This window comes from Periplaneta americana, chromosome 14, assembly GCF_040183065.1.
Source record: "Periplaneta americana isolate PAMFEO1 chromosome 14, P.americana_PAMFEO1_priV1, whole genome shotgun sequence".
Lineage (NCBI taxonomy): Eukaryota > Metazoa > Arthropoda > Insecta > Blattodea > Blattidae > Periplaneta > Periplaneta americana.
Genome location: NC_091130.1, coordinates 105,176,914 through 105,194,633, shown reverse-complemented (window position 1 = coordinate 105,194,633; position 17,720 = coordinate 105,176,914).

Below are 17,720 nucleotides of genomic sequence, written 5' to 3'. Positions count from 1 at the left end.
CGATGTCGAACAAAAGCATTATGTATAAGCGAGGACTGCGTACATATCTGTTGAATACAGATATCAATACATCTATATTAAATATTAAAGAAATTTTACTCTTATGAATACCATCCATTTTTAAAACTCCTTTCACATGTATCTCAAAGTTATCTGTACGATTCCTCTCAAGAATGTTTACGACGAGAAGGACTGTTAAATGAAAATAAGAAATAAGTTAGAAACGCTACGCAGGGTTTGATTTAAGATTCTCAAATTGTATAGAGCAGGGAGAAGGAGGAGACTATGTCAGAGAAGAAAAAGAATTTGTGAAGATAATGGATCAATACGTCGGTTACAATCTTGATGATACTCACATAAGAGCTTAAGAATGTGATCGAATGATAATGGTGATGGTAATAATACTATTAATAATAATAATAATAATAATGATGATAATAATGATGATAATAATGATATTGATAATGACGATGATAATAATAATAATAATAATAATAATAATAATAATAATAATAATAATAATAATAATAATAATAATAATAATTGAACGGGTTACATCAGATTCTTGTCTATGCGGATGACGCGAATATGTTAGGAGAAAATCCAGAAACGATTAGGCAAAATACTGACATTTTATTTGAAGCAAGTAAAGCGATCGATTTGGAAGTGAACCCCGAGAAGACGAAGTATATGATTATGTCTCGTGACCAGAATAGTGTACGAAATGGAAATATAAAAATTGGAGATTTATCCTTCGAAGAGGTGGAAAAATTCAAATATCTCGGAGCAACAGTAACAAATATAAATGACACTCGGGAGAAAATTAAACATAGAATAAATAAGGGAAATGCGTGTTATTATTCGATTGATAAGCTTTTGTCATCTAGTCTGCTGTCCAAAAATGTGACAGAATTTATAAAACAGTTATATTACCGATAGTTCTGTAGAATTTATAAAACAGTTATATTAGCAGTTGTTCTGTATGGTTCTGAAACTTGGACTCTCACTTTCAGAGAGGAACAGAGATTAAGGGTGTTTGAGAATAAGGTTCTTAGGAAAACATTTGGGGCTAAAAGGGATGAAGTTACAGGAGAATGGAGAAAGTTACCCAACGCAGAACTGCACGCATTGTATTCTTCACCTGACCTAATTGGGAACATTAAATCCAGACGTTTGAGATGGGCATGTAGCATGTACAGTATGGGCGAATCCAGAAATGCATATAGAGTGTTAGTTGGGAGACAGGAGGGAAAAGATCTTTGGAGAGGCCGAGACGTAGATGGGAGGATGATGTTAAAACGGATTTGAGGGAAGTGGGATATGATGATAGAGACTGGATTAATCTTGCTTAGGATAGGGACCTATGGCGGGCTTATGTGAGGGCGGAAATGGACCTGCGGGTTCCTTAAAAGCCATTTGTAAGTAATAATAATAATAATAATAATAATAATATAGTAATCATAATCATCAACATCATCATCCAATTCAAGCTCTAGACCTAGTGGTCTCTTGCGGTCTCAATGGTCTCGTAAAATTTTTGGCCATCTTTTTGTTGGCAATCTCTCGACATGCTGTTTCCATTTAATTCTGTTGTTTTGAAGAAAATTTAATATGGATTGGATGTTCAATTCTTCCAAAATTCCTGTATTTCGTTTTGTATCCCAAAATGTGTATCGCACTGTTTTGCTCATGAATCTCATTTCGTTGGTAGTTATACGTTGAACCTTTTTTTTTTTGTCAAAGTCCAGGCTTCTGATACATAGACTAAAGTAGCTTATGCTAAAAATGTTGTACATCTTTCATCTTGTATGTTTCTGTACTAAATTAAGTTTGAAAATTGAATTGATAATGCCGATAACTTCTACAAAATTAGTTATTGATAAAAGTTTTTGTCTTCGAAGTGTATTGGGCTGGTCAATCTGTTATAATATGTGATCATGGGTTTCATGTCCTTGTCGGGATGGATGGTGAGATCCTGTGAGGGAATCCTTTTCCTCTTCTGCACATCTATGGGTCGGCTAGAATTCACCACTACCGCCACCTCGACAAACTGCGAGGATCGATTCATTGTCGAACAAATACAAAGTGATACAATTTCAGAACGGATAGTGTTGTTGAAATGACGAGCGAAAACTGAAAAAACTCCGAGAAAAAACGTCACAACCTTGAGTTTGTCCACCAAAAATACAACTGCTCGATCGACAGGAATTGAACTGCGAACCGCGATTGCAGTAAATCAGCGCTCCTACAAACTGAACTACCAGTAATGTGTAAGCTTAGGGGAGAGTCGGGTAGTATCGGACAGTGCGTTTCTTTCATCTACCACCATATGGTAGTACCTGAATGACATGGTTACGTTTCTCTATGCTACATCACAGAAACGTAACCATGTCAATCAGGTACTATCATCGTGTGGTAGATGAAAGAAACGCACTGTCCGATACTACCCGACTCTCCCCTATGATTTCCGGAATAACTTCGAAATTACTGACACTTTCTGCTTTAATTTTATTCCTTTCGTTTAAAATTTTGCTTCCAGTTGTAAAGTGCGGCAGTAGCCACAGTATTGTAAGGCTTCAATCTGGTTCATTTCTTAACAAGCTTTTATAAAGCAAGCCCTACATCTTTATAAATCTTGTAACATGAATCTGATTATCTTCCTTTCTTAATGCACAATTTTACGGAATATATAACACTTCACTTAGTTGTGAATATTTCGACTTGTTGCTTCTATTGTAAAATTTTTGTTAGTGGATGGGGTGAAGAAAACATCAAATTACTGCTTTATATTTCAATGTAGAACTACTCTGAAGTCAGAACAGTTTTAATCGTAGAATTTTTTTAAACTTAAAGTATTAATGAAAATAAAAGCCCCCCCACTTCATTTACAAAAATTAATAATGTATACTAATAATAAATCTGTAGCCGAAATTTTTCTGGTAATTTTCGATTTTCCAAAAATAAAGGGTCCTAACATATATAATGAATCACCCTGAAACCGAAAATCGCTTTTTGGAAATATTCTCTGTCTGTCTGTATGTATGTTTGTTACCTTTTCACGCGATAATGGCTGAACGGATTTCGATGAAAATTGGAATATAAATTAAGTTCGTTGTAACTTAGATTTAGGCTGTATGACATTCAAAATACATTATTTAAAAGGGGGGGTTATAAGGGGCCTGAATTAAATCGAAATATCTCGCTTATTGATTTTTGTGAAAAATATTACATAACAAACGTTTCTTTAAAAATAATTTCCGATAAGTTTTATTCTTTGAAAAATTTTGATAGGACTGATATTTAATGAGATAAATGAGTTTTAAAATTAAAATAACTGCCATCTAAGGCCGTGTAATGAATTAAAAAACAAATGACTTCGTCTATAAGGGGCCTTGGACAGCAACAATCGAAAGCTATGAAAGATAGCCTACAGATAATGTTTCTGTGTTTGTATGAAGTAATATCGGAAGCTAAATTAATCGATTTGTATAATTAATTATTATTTCACCATTGGAAGGTGTAGTTTCTCTAGGTGGACATAATGCTATAATGTTATTACAGTAACTTCTGAGTGAATCGAGGACAGGTAGGATTAAAATAGCTTCTTATGCACAGAAAACTTGATAAGCTATTCTGTAAGCTACATTCGTTTCCTGTATTTCCTGAAATAATTTTTATGACCAAATGAGTGGTCTGTGGATCAAAATGATCGCATTTTAATTATGCAAATACAATTTAAATTAAGTAATATAATAAACGATTTATCCTTATATCAAACACGAATGTTCCCTGGATCAAATGTCCTATTTTAATTATGTAATTACCTTATATTTATTTCTAACGGGAGCAGCGGAGCGCACGGGTACGGCTAGTGTAAAATAAATTTGAAATGCAGTATGTAGGACTATGCCATTTCATTTGTTAAATGTCTGTTTGTCTCTCTGTCTCTGCACAGAATTCGGAAAAAAAAAGAAATGTGCGACATTTCCTGTATTTCTCTATGTAATTCATAATACCACCGGATAAGGCCAATTCTCGTCTACAGACAAAGCAGCATTAAATTTATAGAAAGAAGGTTGCAAAACATCCATAAAAATCGGTGCCATATGAATGGCTAATAATATTTCTTATTTGAATTTTACATTATTAATCGAACTGCTACCTTACGTAATCTCATATAAAATCAGTTTTGCGCAGTACTGCGGTATTTAAAATAAAGATGCTTTCTAAATACACAAGGAAAACTGTACAGTTTATATTTTACATAAAATCCTATTATAATTAATATTAAAAGAGCGTGCTTCTTCAGCCATCTACAAGCGGTGCTTAAGTACCAGCACAGAGATCGGGAACTCATACTGAAGGGGAAACACAGTGGCAACCTTACTCCACTTTTTGTTCGTGTACAGAAGTGGCCAAAAAAAAAACCGGACCGTCGGACCCGAAATGAGCCACTGCGCATGCCACGCCCGCATTCACAAGATAGCGAGTAATCTATTGAAACTGTTGTAGTTTCGACTGCTGGCATAGCCCATTTCGAAAACCATTAGAAAATAATCTGGTAAAATTCATGTTCTGGGAATAGTAAGTTAATTAAGTAGAAAAATATCCCTGCAATCGAAAAGTATTGGGAATAAATTTGAATAAGGAATAAAAAAAAGTTTCCTTCCCAGGCAGGATTCGAACCACGAAAGTCTTAGTTACCAGTCTATCGTCCTGTCACTGTGAACAAGGCTCTGAAATCAGCTACAAGAGTCGGTCCGGGGTTTTTTTTTTTGCCACTACTGTACACAACACTACACTAAGTCAATGAACGGCCGCTCGACTTGAGCACAGTTACAGTCTGCATCAGTGGCTTAGCATTATTATCATTAATGATATTAAATATGGTTAATTGAGCAATATCTTTATTATCTGTATTTTCACCTAGTGCCAAGGAGTACCACCTCATTGATATTTTTGTAGCTGCCAAGAAAATCCTTCAGCGTTTCGACCTCAGTTTAACCAGCCTAAAGATTATGGTAATTGATGGTGCCCTGCTATGGTGGAGAAGAATGAAGGGTGTGTTGGACTACTACGGAAAGAACGTAACTATAGTTTAACAACTGGCAAAACTCCATTGTAGGAGATTACTAAATCTCGCCGCTGTGCTGGAGGAGGAGTCGTATTTTCCGCTCCATTAATCTGAACCATTGTCGCTACTGATTGACAAGTCAGCTGATGCATCACTGCTGTCAGTACGCGCTACTATTGGCTGACAATTAGGAAGAAGGTGGTGAATAGTGTATTTGTATCACATGCGCAGATCAGCGAAGTTTTCTAAGTTGTTCCCTTATAGAAGTAAAGATTTCGCCTTTTATAATAGTTTAATTGACCAGGAGAAATTGTTTGCGATAACTATTGGATTTGAGAATTTCATGAAAGTTATTGTGACTGCTATCAACTGTATTAGGGCAAGAGGATTGAATCATCGTCAAATCCAAGAGTTTTTGACCGAAGAATGCCAAGCGGATCACGGAGATGTGGTTTATTATGGTGATCTACTTTGAGCAGAGAAGATTCTTGAAAGAGTCAAGAAGTGAAATACAGCAGTTCATGCAAACCAAAGGGAAGTCGATTGAGAAATTCAACGATCCGAAGTGGATGTCAGACCATGTCTTTGTGACAGACATCTCATTGCATATGAATGACCGAAGTACAGTAGAGGAGGCAAGTCCTGTCCTGTGTCCTTATCATGTGCCGTGGCTATATCACCAATGGGTTTGGAGAGGGAGATATGATTTAGTCTGAGATGAACGTCTGTGTCGGTAGAATTCGTATCATATTAACCATCATGAAACGAACTCTCTTCCTGATAGCTCATTTTTCCTCTCTCCTACAGCTCACGTCAGGTCTCGCCTCCTCATTTACACAAGGATACAATCCAAAGATTATTTGGTGCACACTCTGGTTACATCAAAGCTTTTGTGGCCAACCTCAAAATTAGGGAGGCACATATTAAGCTTCTCGCTGAATATAGGGTAAGTGAAGTGTTAACGCCATCAATTCAAAAAACGGCTCAGAACTGATCAGAAATACGGATAATAATATTGATTTTTTTTTAGATATTGATAATTTGTAGCCTCTCCTGTGGAATGTACGTTTCAGAAGTTGTAATTGTGACAATTATTTACAACAATATAAGTAAATAAAGTTATGACGCATATTGGCGCTATTACCTGCAGTAAAGGTAATAACGCCACTTATTTTTTAGAACAAAGAAACATGTTTATAAGTGGAATGGTGTTTTTGCAGTTTTATGTCTTGTTTTACAATGGGACCAACTTTTGAAAATTTTTGGGTGGGCTCAAACATTTGAGTTTTAAGTTTACGAAAAAAATTCTCATAAATCATCCTCTCCATTTACTCGTAGCATGATTTAAATCTTCATAATATTGCTGTGTTCTGCATAATTAAATAAAACTTTATAATTATGTCAGCCTTTTTTTCTAACTTAGGAACTCCTTTCTAAAACGAAAAATTTATACATACACTAGAAAGTAGTCTCGTCATTATACAGCACAGCGTATTCAAATGCGTTTCTCCTGTAAATAAAATCCGTCATAAACATCTTCTAAATTCAACTCTTCAGCACTAATCTTATGCTGTACCTGATTAGCGGTCGGAGAGACTACTAATAAATAGGCCCTAATGCATCTTTACTAGATATGAACAACGATCGAGAAAGCAAGACTAACAGCGCCCGCGAAGCCGAAAATCCGCACGACAATGTTCTATACGTCGCGTCGTTGACGTAAAGACTGCTTGTGAGTGTTTGGAGACGTCGAGATTGATCACTCCCGAAGTCCCGAACGTCAATCAGCCTTGAATCGCCATAGTTGTTTACACCTGACTGAACTTTTATCTACTTTGGCTATATGTATAAACAATCAAGTAGCCTATTTGAAACATCATTTCTACCTTTCAGTGTAAAATAATTCCCCAGTCTTTATTTAATTACTAGGCCCTTATTAAAAGGCTATGTATTTTCTTTTCATATGTTTGAGATCACCATGTATTGTGGGTCCCTATCACCACGCATGGCGCGTCCTCAGGTTGCGGATAGAGGAGACGGCCTCCAGATATGGAGGGTAGCTGCGAATATATTTAATAAGCAGTCGTGGACAGCCGATAAGGGGTGGTCCTCCAGCTTGGGGGTTGGGCGAAAGGCTAACAACCCAACACTGTAAAAAAACAGCTTGTTACGAATCCATACAATAAGGCATATAGAAGTTTGAGCGAATCCAGAAATGCATATAGAGTGTTAGTTGGGAGACCGGAGGGAAAAAGACCTTTGGGGAGGCCAAGTCGTAGATGGAAGGATAATATTAAAACGGATTTGAGGGAGGTGGGATATGGTGATAGAGACTGGATTAATCTTGCGCAGGATAGGGACCGATGGCGGGCTTATGTGAGGGCGGCAATGAACCTGCGGGTTCCTTAAAAGCCATTTGTAAGTAAGTAAATAATGTTTGAGATCAAAGTATGAAATCTCAAGTAATGCTTTATGTTTTTAGAAATGAAAATTTATTTGAGAATTGTTTCTTTTTCTATTTATATATCCATAGGTAATATCATATAATAGATCCAGAATATTTTTATAACTAAGGTACTGTTCTGTTTTGTCTTTTTGTCTGATTTAAACATTTATAATGTTATTTATTTCTATGATGTATGTTATTCAAAGTTACGAAATCTTTCCACGCCGACCAAATGCTATTTCGAGAATGAAGAGCGAGACTCGAAGCGTACGAGAATGACGAGACGAGACGAGACGAGACGAGACTCGAAAGACAAATGCAACGAACACAGCGAGCGAGAGCGGCAGTTAGTTTTGTTCATCTCTAATCTTTACTAACTAGAAATATTTACTGATTTCAGTAAACAAGCCACCGTGTATCACGATAATATTTAATAATAATAATAATAATAATAATAATAATAATAATAATAATAATAAATTATAGGTCGGGCTTGAGTGCTACATGCGTATATGAGTGGCGGCTACTGCTACTTTAATAATATTTCAATATTTGAAATGTTTTCAGTGAAAATGACCTACTGCTGTGTTCTGATTTGGCTCGTATTATCTGATCACTATTAAAATTTGGCAGTCCAAAGAGACACTGGTGTCTTCAGAACAGCTTCCTGGCCTGATGCCCGTTAATTCAAGTGATGAGATTATCAAGTCTTATAACCCTCCTGGCATATTTAAAAATGGCATTCCCTCCAGCCCTATGGTCTAGTGATCGTGCTCTGCCTCGGGCTTCTGTCTCATCTGTCCAAAGCAGACTGCATCGTGCGAAGATACCAGATTAGGTGCAGGTAGTAATTAAGACGAAACTCTCTCAGACACATTATAGCGTACATGCTTAGGCTGCGATGATTAAGGAAATTATTATTATTTAAAATGGTAGAGATAATGTTAATTATGTCATTCATGAAGAGAGAAGTAATTATATTAATGAATAACTGCGAATGTCATTACTAGAGGTTGGAACCGGGATACTTCAGCAATCAATGTACGCAAGCATTGACTAGGTATAGCTTTTATACACTTTTTTTTTTTTTTTTTTTTTTTAGGACCACAATAAGGGCCATGACAAAAAAAACAAGGATTGAGATTGACAATATGAAGTGCTAGCAGATTTGTTTGGCTGACTCCGTGCCACAAATGACAAGGCAGCATAAGAAAAAAAGTTTGAATCTTCTTTTAATTTTACTTAAATTAATACACCTAAATCAGAAATAAAAATTAATAAATCCTAATCCTAAAAATAAAATACTAAATAATTTAATTGTGTCCTTGACCGGGCGTAAAGCAAACAAGATGCCTGGCACATAGCAACCTCGCATACCGATAACTTAGGTTTGATTCTTATTCTATTTTACATTAATACAGAGCCATCATTTTACCTCGAGCTGATTTAATCCACGTCAGCTATCTTTTTTTTTTTTTTTTTAACAATAAATTAATAAAACAGTATACAATACTAATAATGGTGCACATGTACATTCCAAGTTATACAGTAAGCTAATATATCAGTATGCAGTACTGAAATAATTTCGTATGTACACTTCAAACTAAGCAAATTAATGATTTTACCATTATACAAAACTGAAGCCAAAACACATATACATTTCAATCTGAACAGATAAGCTGATATAATCAGTATACAGTACTGAGAGCAAATTTCCATTACACTTTTAGGCTAAACAATTTAACTGATATTACCAGTATGCAGTACTAAAACCAAATCACATATACATTTCAACCTGGACAAATAATCTGTTATAGCCAGTATGCAGTACTGACACAATTTCACACGTACACTTCAATCGAATCAATAAACTCATAGAATGTATGCTGTAGTGACAACAAATTCCATGCATACTTTTTCCCCCGTACATACTTTAAATAACCTTGTAAATACGTATTAACCATTATAAAATAACATAAAAATCTGACTTGCACTATTTAAGTAATTCCTTCACTCTATAATAAGCAAACAGTGCATGTTCATTCATCCAATAACAAAAGTCATTCATTCCGGGAGAAACCACCCACTCTATACTCAGAAGGAACTTTATTTCATTAAGACAAATTAAAATAAAGACATGTATTTAAATTAGGCTTATATGTCCTATTGAAAGTGTTTGTACTATCAAATTTAATTAATCTAAGTGCCCGAGATAATTTCCAAACAAAAGGTCCCATTTTCGATAGAGAATTCTGTTCCTTCTAGCCTGATTAATATAAGCTACATATTGTGTTTTAAAGGTATTCTCTTGGTTCTGAATAAGGAAAGTTACTGTATGACCTATCAACCACAGTGCAGCATTTTGTCTTTGCTGTGGCTTGAGATTAAAGTCTGGTAATTGAAACATTGTAGGCTGAAGAGTGTCGTTTCCAAATATATTATTGTCCTTCACATATTTCCCAAATTGTTCTCGGATGGATAGATTCCTTGTACAAGTATTAAGACGATGATGCAAGGAGTCTTTTTGTTGACAATACTGACACACATCGTTGTTTACTCTGTTTATTTTAAATAAACGTTCTTTTGTTGCGATTATATCATGAATTACTGTATACCACACAGAACGCACTGTCACCGGTAGTACCCGAGAATTTATATTCTTCCAAAGTTGAGTGAACTTGGTATTCTCTGGTACAATACGCTGAATACGTAGAGGAGCAACAGGAACAGTTGGTACTAATGTATTGTATATTGCCTTTGATAAACTTTTGTTTACGATAAACTGAGCGGGGTCTAGATAACTCCATTCTTGTATATAAGTCCAAAGGTACTTGAGATATCGTGGCACAACACGTAAATCAGGAGGATTTCGCAAATCACCTGCTGTCGTCCAAAACTGTAGCCAGAAAGCGGAAAAACACGATAGAGTATGCTGTATTTTCCGTCCGCGACTTAAAAATAAGGCCATACACTTCAGACGAATATTTAGTAGTCCTATCCCCCCTTCAGTGGGTTGGAGACACAGAGTTGACAGGGGCACACGAAAGGTGCTTCCTTTCCATAAGAACCAGCATATTGCACTCGTTATTTGCCTTGCAAAGGTAATTGTTATTGGAAGCGCCTGGGCCAGGTACCAACATTTCGATAGCAGAAATGTGTGCACTATCCAACTTCTCTGATGTAAAGTGAGATCACGATAATAAAGCTGTTGAGCGGTAATTTTAATTGTCTGGGAGACAATTTTCCAATTTTTTTGTTGCATTTCAATAATGGATGGTGCAAATAAAATACCTAGAATTTTTAAGGATGTAATTGTTGTGAAAGGAGCAACTTGAGGTTGAATATCCCAGGGCCCAAGAGGTAGTATGTGTGATTTGTGATAGTTTAGCTTTAGTCCAGACATCGCAGAATACTGATGTAGAGAATCCGTCATGTGTTGAATATCCTCTTCATTTGCAAGGATTACGTTCACATCATCAGCATACGCCGCCACAGACAGATGATAATTATTAAAGGATACACCAGTGATATTTTCATTTAACTTCAGTAGCAGAGGATGTAGGGCTAAGATAAATAATGTCATAGATGCTGGACAGCCCTGACGAACTGATTTAGAAACAGGAATCTCTGGTGTTTGAAAACCATTAATTTGAATAACTGATACAATATTAGTATATAAGGTCTGTATATAAGATATAAACTTCACACTAAACCCATACCAAGACAAGCAGTGAAACAGGTATTCATGACTAAGATTATCAAATGCCCTATGAAAATCCAAGGAGGCTATAAGGTATTTGTTTCGGGAGTGATTGGCATGAGCAATGACATCTCTTAAAGAACATATGACATTAAATATATTACGTCCTATTATTCCGCAATGCTGTTCTGAATGTAAGAGCTGGCTAAGAAGTGGTCGTATCCTGTTGGTCAATACCTTCGCTAACAGTTTATAGTCATAATATAGGAGACTGATTGGTCTATAATCATTCACATGGTCGTGCCCGTTTTTCTTTTTAATTAGGACTACGATCCCACGTCTTTGGGATGTACAAAGTCTCTGTCTAGTAATAATAACATTGAGAACTTCAGTAAAATCGGTGCCTATTAGGTCCCAAAATTTAAGGTAGAATTCCTGTGGGATTCCGTCGCTGCCAGGAGTTTTTGATTTTTTCCCTTGCAAAAGAGCTGCATAAACTTCTTCCTTACTGATATGTTGTTCCAAATTTTCATTTTCCATTTCCGAGATTCGATATGGTGCAGGTCCATAAAAATTGTCTAGATTAGTGTGCCGAACTGTTTCGTTACTGAATAAATGACTATAATGTTCGTAAAACACACGACTAATTGAATGTTGTGTAGTATATTCTTGTCCATCGTTATTATTAATTTTCAGGATCATACTTTTATTACGACGTTTTTGATCAGCTAATAGGTGATATAGATTCGTCTTTTCGTCTAACACATTTAGTGCCACCCGACTACGTATTTTGATTCCTTCAAGTCTCCTCCGGTATATATTTGTAATTTTTGCTTTAATACAACTCATATCAGATCGACTTTTCGCTGTAGGCACATAAAGCTTCTGTATGTCCGATAAACATCGGAAGTAAAAGTTTAATTTATTTTCTTCTGCGTGATGTTTATTATACGAATATTGTTTGAAAAGGTATTTGATTTTGGGTTTTACTAGTTTTTCCCACCATTCAGCTATATCAGAATATCGTGTTTTTTGTAAAGTCCACACTTCCCAAGATTGTTGTACGAGATTTTTAAGTTCTATATCTTCCAAATAACTTATATTCATTTTCCAATATGTTCGACCCATAGGAATAAAGGAGGCATTCAATGCTATACGAAGTATAACAGCAGCATGGTCAGAGAAGGGGACGGCTGAGGTTTCTACCCGACTAATTTTCTTTTTAATATTCTTCAATACATAAAATCGATCCAATCTTGCAGCAGAATTGTGTGAAAAATATGTATATTCTATACTGCGGGCTGTGTGTATCCATGCGTCTTCCATTTGCAGTTGATTAATTAGCTGTTGTAAAGCAACACTAGGCTGGTAAGCACCGGTACAGTCCTGGGGCCTGAGAACACAATTGAAGTCCCCTCCAAGTATGTATGATGGGGGTAGGTCACGCATCAAATAAGGAACATCATTTTGAAAAAAGTCATTCCTTGCTAATCTTTTGTTACTCCCAGAAGGTGCATAAATATTTATAAAAACATGTCCCCGATAAGTACCACTGATACCTCTACCAGAGGGGAGTTTTTCAATATTCTCCAAATTTAACCCGGATTTAGTTAAGAACCCTGTACCCAAATATTCCGATCCAATATTGATATATGAATTATAACCATAAATTGAGCAAAAACTGTCACATACGATTTCTTGTAAAAAAACAATGTCTATATCATTTACATTTAAAAAAGACTGTAACATTTTCATTTTTGTAGGTGATGAGCTGCTATTAAAATTCACCGTTGCAATAGTCAAAGTCAGTGCCATAATAACACTATAAATTAGCGGCGAAGCCATGAAGACTAATATTGATCTGCTTTCCGTAAGTGTAAAGTGCCTGACTTGCTTTCGTCAGACTTGTATGGATGTACACGTTGTTTCGTAATCACTTTCGTTAGTTTTTTTGAACCATGCGTTTCAGTTCGTGAATCAATCACTTTCCATTGTCTTCCCTTCCATTTCTATCTCGTCACTCCAGTTATCACCTTCCATCCGCGTCCGAGATTCCTGTATACTGGTTATTGCATTAGACTGGTTACTACTCCCCTTTGTTAATTTAACTTGATTTCCATCATCTTTTATATGGGAATCCAGTTGTGATGAGTTTCCAAGCATTTTGTTTTTTTCTATGTTCGTAGATTGACCATCATTTTTGACTTGATCAAGTTCAGGATTTTTCTTACGGCGTTTCTTCCCAGGCTCTTTAGCTTCAATATATATTTTAGAAATTTGTCCATTACTTGTGTCACTTCCATCCTCATCAGCCGTTATAGTATCAGAATCTTCAATTTCAACGAGATTGTTCTCTATATCGTCTTGTATGGGGTCTTGTCCTAATAACATGGTCGGTCTGGTAGTAGTTTCAGTAGAAGTTCCATCTTCTCTTGTGAACTCTTGTCCACCTTGTCCATCTTCTCTAGTATTCTGCTCAATCGTACGCGAGCTAGCACTGGTGGTTGCCTCCTCTGAGATCGGAAGAACGGTCGAAGGATGATTTTCATCAGGCAAATCTCGTATCGGTTTTAGAAGATCACTCATCAGAAAGGGTCTGTTATTATTATTCCCAATTTGACGCGAACCTTTACTAGGACAATAACGGCGAATATGAGATGCACTGCCACAAAGGAAGCAAGTTTGTTCTTGACCTGGATAGACAACATAAGCCTCATAGCCAGCAATATATAATGTAGATGGAATTTGCTTGTTAATTTGCATATTCACTAGTCTAATACCAGTATCCACCTGAAATCGATATTTTTTGGACCACTTTTCATTTATTATTTCTTGCACTTTCCCGTAAGTTTGCAAAACATGCATAATTCTGTCATTTGGCACTTCTGGTGGCACGTTTAATATTCTAACTGTAGTAGTATCAAACTCACCTGCTGTTATGTTTACAGTTGTTGTTGCACCATTCATTAGCTGGATTGTTGAAGTTCCGGTGTGTAGTTGAAGATGTTTCTCGTAGCTAAGTTGATTATTGAATTTTATGTACACTGCATTCTGTTTACTCACTAGTTGTAATGTGTCCAATTCATCTTCTCGAACGTTGATATTTTCTTCTAACCATTGGTGTATTTCGTATGCAGTAGGACGTTGTTGATCTTTATTAAACACTGCTTTAATAGTATTCTTCCTACAGATTTTACTTGCCATTGCTAATCAAAATAATTCAAACAAAACAAGAACAACAAACCGCGAGCACAGTAGTCGGAACACCGCTGCTCAACAAGATTGAGAGACGAGACGTCCGTCCACCTCAAGGGTTGGAACGTAACTGTTGAACTTGGTACTGGGCACACACTGCGGACATAAACAAAGGTAGTACAGTCCGGTTATGATTGAAAATAGAGTACATAAATCCGTCTTCAGTTTCGTTGCCGGCATTACAATGAACAACAAAATACATCCGAAGATTTGCGGACTGAAACATCCCGCGGCGACCACTCAAACAGTTTTTATATTTTGAGAACGACCGTTCAACTTCACAGGTTGTCAAAGGTGAATGCGAATAATACGACTGGTGTTTGGACATTGCACTTGTACATGTTACCAAATACAGCAGAGCGTCTCGTTTAGGCACAGTGAAAACGTACACAAAGTGCAAGTAACGTGTGGGGGGGGGGGAGGACGAGCCGTACGATAAACACGAGGGATGCACAAGGTTTTAGTTACAACATTTATGACGGAGCATTAATTGAAATTAAATTTTCCAAAAACACATAAAACAAAATACACCAAATTGCATAGCTTTATCATAGACAAATTTTAACAAACAAGCAATTGTAATGTTGAAATAATTTAATATAACAAATCAAATGTTACTACTTATAAGATGTTGCTTTCAAGCAGTATTTTTTACGGTCATAAATTTCATTCTCTGTATGACTAACATAATACTACCGTCTTCTTTGGCCGAATTAACAAACTACAGTATATTGGTCTGAAGTGACAACACTATTTCCTAAACATATTAATTATCCATTTTAAAAGTTCAATTTATTCTGGTACAGTACAGAAGACGGTGATACAGTGTTAGTCAAACAGAGACTGAAATTCATGACCGTAAAAATGCTGCTTGAAAAGCTCATTTATTTTTTATTTTATTGGGTTATTTTACGACGCTTTATAAACATCTAGGTTATTTAGCGTCTGAATGATATGAAGGTGATAATGCCGGTGAAATGAGTCGTGGGTCCAGCACCGAAAGTTACCCAGCATTTGCTCGTATTGGGTTGAGGGAAAACCCCGGAAAAAACCTCAACCAGGTAACTTGCCCCGACCGGGATTCGAACCCGGGCCACCTGGTTTCGCAGCCAGACGCGCTGACCGTTACTCCACAGGTGTGGACGAAAACATCACCATATAGGCCTATACTAAGTAGCAAAATTTGATATATTATATAGAATTATTTCAACAATACAATTCCTTGTTTGTTAAAATGTGTATATAATAATGTTATGCAATTTGCGTTCTTTTATTTTGTGTGTTTTGAAAAATATATCAATTAATGTTAATTAATACAATTAATTGTAACTAAAACCTTGTGCATCCCTCGTGTTTATCGTACGGCTCGACCTCCTCCACACGTTACCTGCACTTTGTTTACGTTTTCATTGTATCTAAACGAGACGCTCTGCTGTACACTTAAACACTGTGACAAACAATTCGACAACTGTTCACTATGACTGCGCACAGTACTCTGCTGCTTAGGTTCGGTTCCTACAGCGCGCAACGGGACGGCTGACAGGTCATTTTGCGTTCTTAACAAAATATACCTACGAGGGTAACGTCACATGTCTAAGCTCCGTTGTGCATTAACCTATTGCCGCCGTAAAGGTATCCCAAGCCCGCCGTCTACTCATTACTATGCTGCTGCTAATTATGCTTTTCAGACGACGCTGCTGTTGCTGATGATGGTGATTATGATAATGATAACTCTAGTCCGAATCACTTAAAACTCTGACAGAATTAATAATTTTTGCCAATGGTCATATTTACTTAAAATTTGGCACACTGATAAGCAATAACATGTATTTAACGTGTGAAAATCTTAATGACATCTATATAAGATTAACCACTCCTCCTGAGGGGCTGAAACAATTATGCGTTCGGTAATAATCGCCAAGATGGACTGATAGATTTCACCATACTTGTGATATAGTATTACATAATGCTATAAATGCAATTAATTTTATGTGTAAAATTGCATTAGCAAATCCTTATAGAGTGTATATTAGGAGGAATATTAAATACTTCAGCGTAATGTAGTTTCGGTTACCTACATCGATTTAATCAGATATACCTACGTCCGAAATGTAAAGGTCGCATAGTTATTGATGTACGAACTTTTAAATATAGAGATGCATTATAGACGTACTTCTACGTTTTAGAACAATGTGATATGATACATTACTGAAAATGCTGCATCTTGTCTTGTTGAAATAAGTTTGTTTCATAAATAAGTACAAATTCAGTAAAAGAAAATAATTACGCACGACAAATTACTGAGGATAACATTCTTATGGATTTATTTTCTTAGATTTATAATTTTACTGGTGGCTCGTGCAGCAAATGCTGCAAACTAAGTCCATAAAAAGTTCAAATAAAAATTGTTCAGATTTATTTTCAATGACGAATACCAGACAATTTGATAGTTATTTGCTTCCATAATAGTGAAACGTACTCCCTCTGAATGCCTTTTTTTATGCCAAATATTTTTCCTTGAACCTATCCGTCTTCAGTTCTTGAGTTTCAATGCGAAATCGCAAGTAACAATGTCAGGACGCTCAGTGGATTTTTCATATGGGAGTAATGCAGCAGCTATTTCAGGTCATTGCGGATTGTAGGTGAAAGTTAAGAAAATGTAAGGTTTGTCATGCTTTGAACAAAAGACTTAGCATCTTGGTATAGCTGCTGCATGATTCGTGAACTACCCTGAAATGTAGAGGGCAGAATCACCTTTTCCCACTAAGAGATCTTGCTGAGGTAATCAAGAGGCTACAAAATTTTGTAGGCCTCTTATTTTATCAGTAAGTAATACCTTTTGGTCTTTTCTTAGGAATTGTAATTTTTGCGCTTCCTCCAGACAATACTGATCTACCAAATACTGCTGGATTAATTGGTGTAACAATGAATGTTATTCCGTATATTTTCTGTAATGTAGGCTGTTGTGAAGAATTTATTGCTGAGATGTGGAAAATGAGGTGAATGATATGTCAGAGTTGTAGAATCTTATATGCGCCCTAAATAAAATTGTTCATCGTAAATCATTAGCATTTTCAGTGCTCCATTTGTTGCTGGTTGCGGGAAATAAACTTACTCATCACGGTAGCAAGAAGTGAAATGGCATGCCATTATCCATACAACAAAATATGCTTGGCAGCAATCACAAATCGAATCGATTAAACCAAATAAACATGAAATTAATTTTGATGTAGTTTAAAGACGCA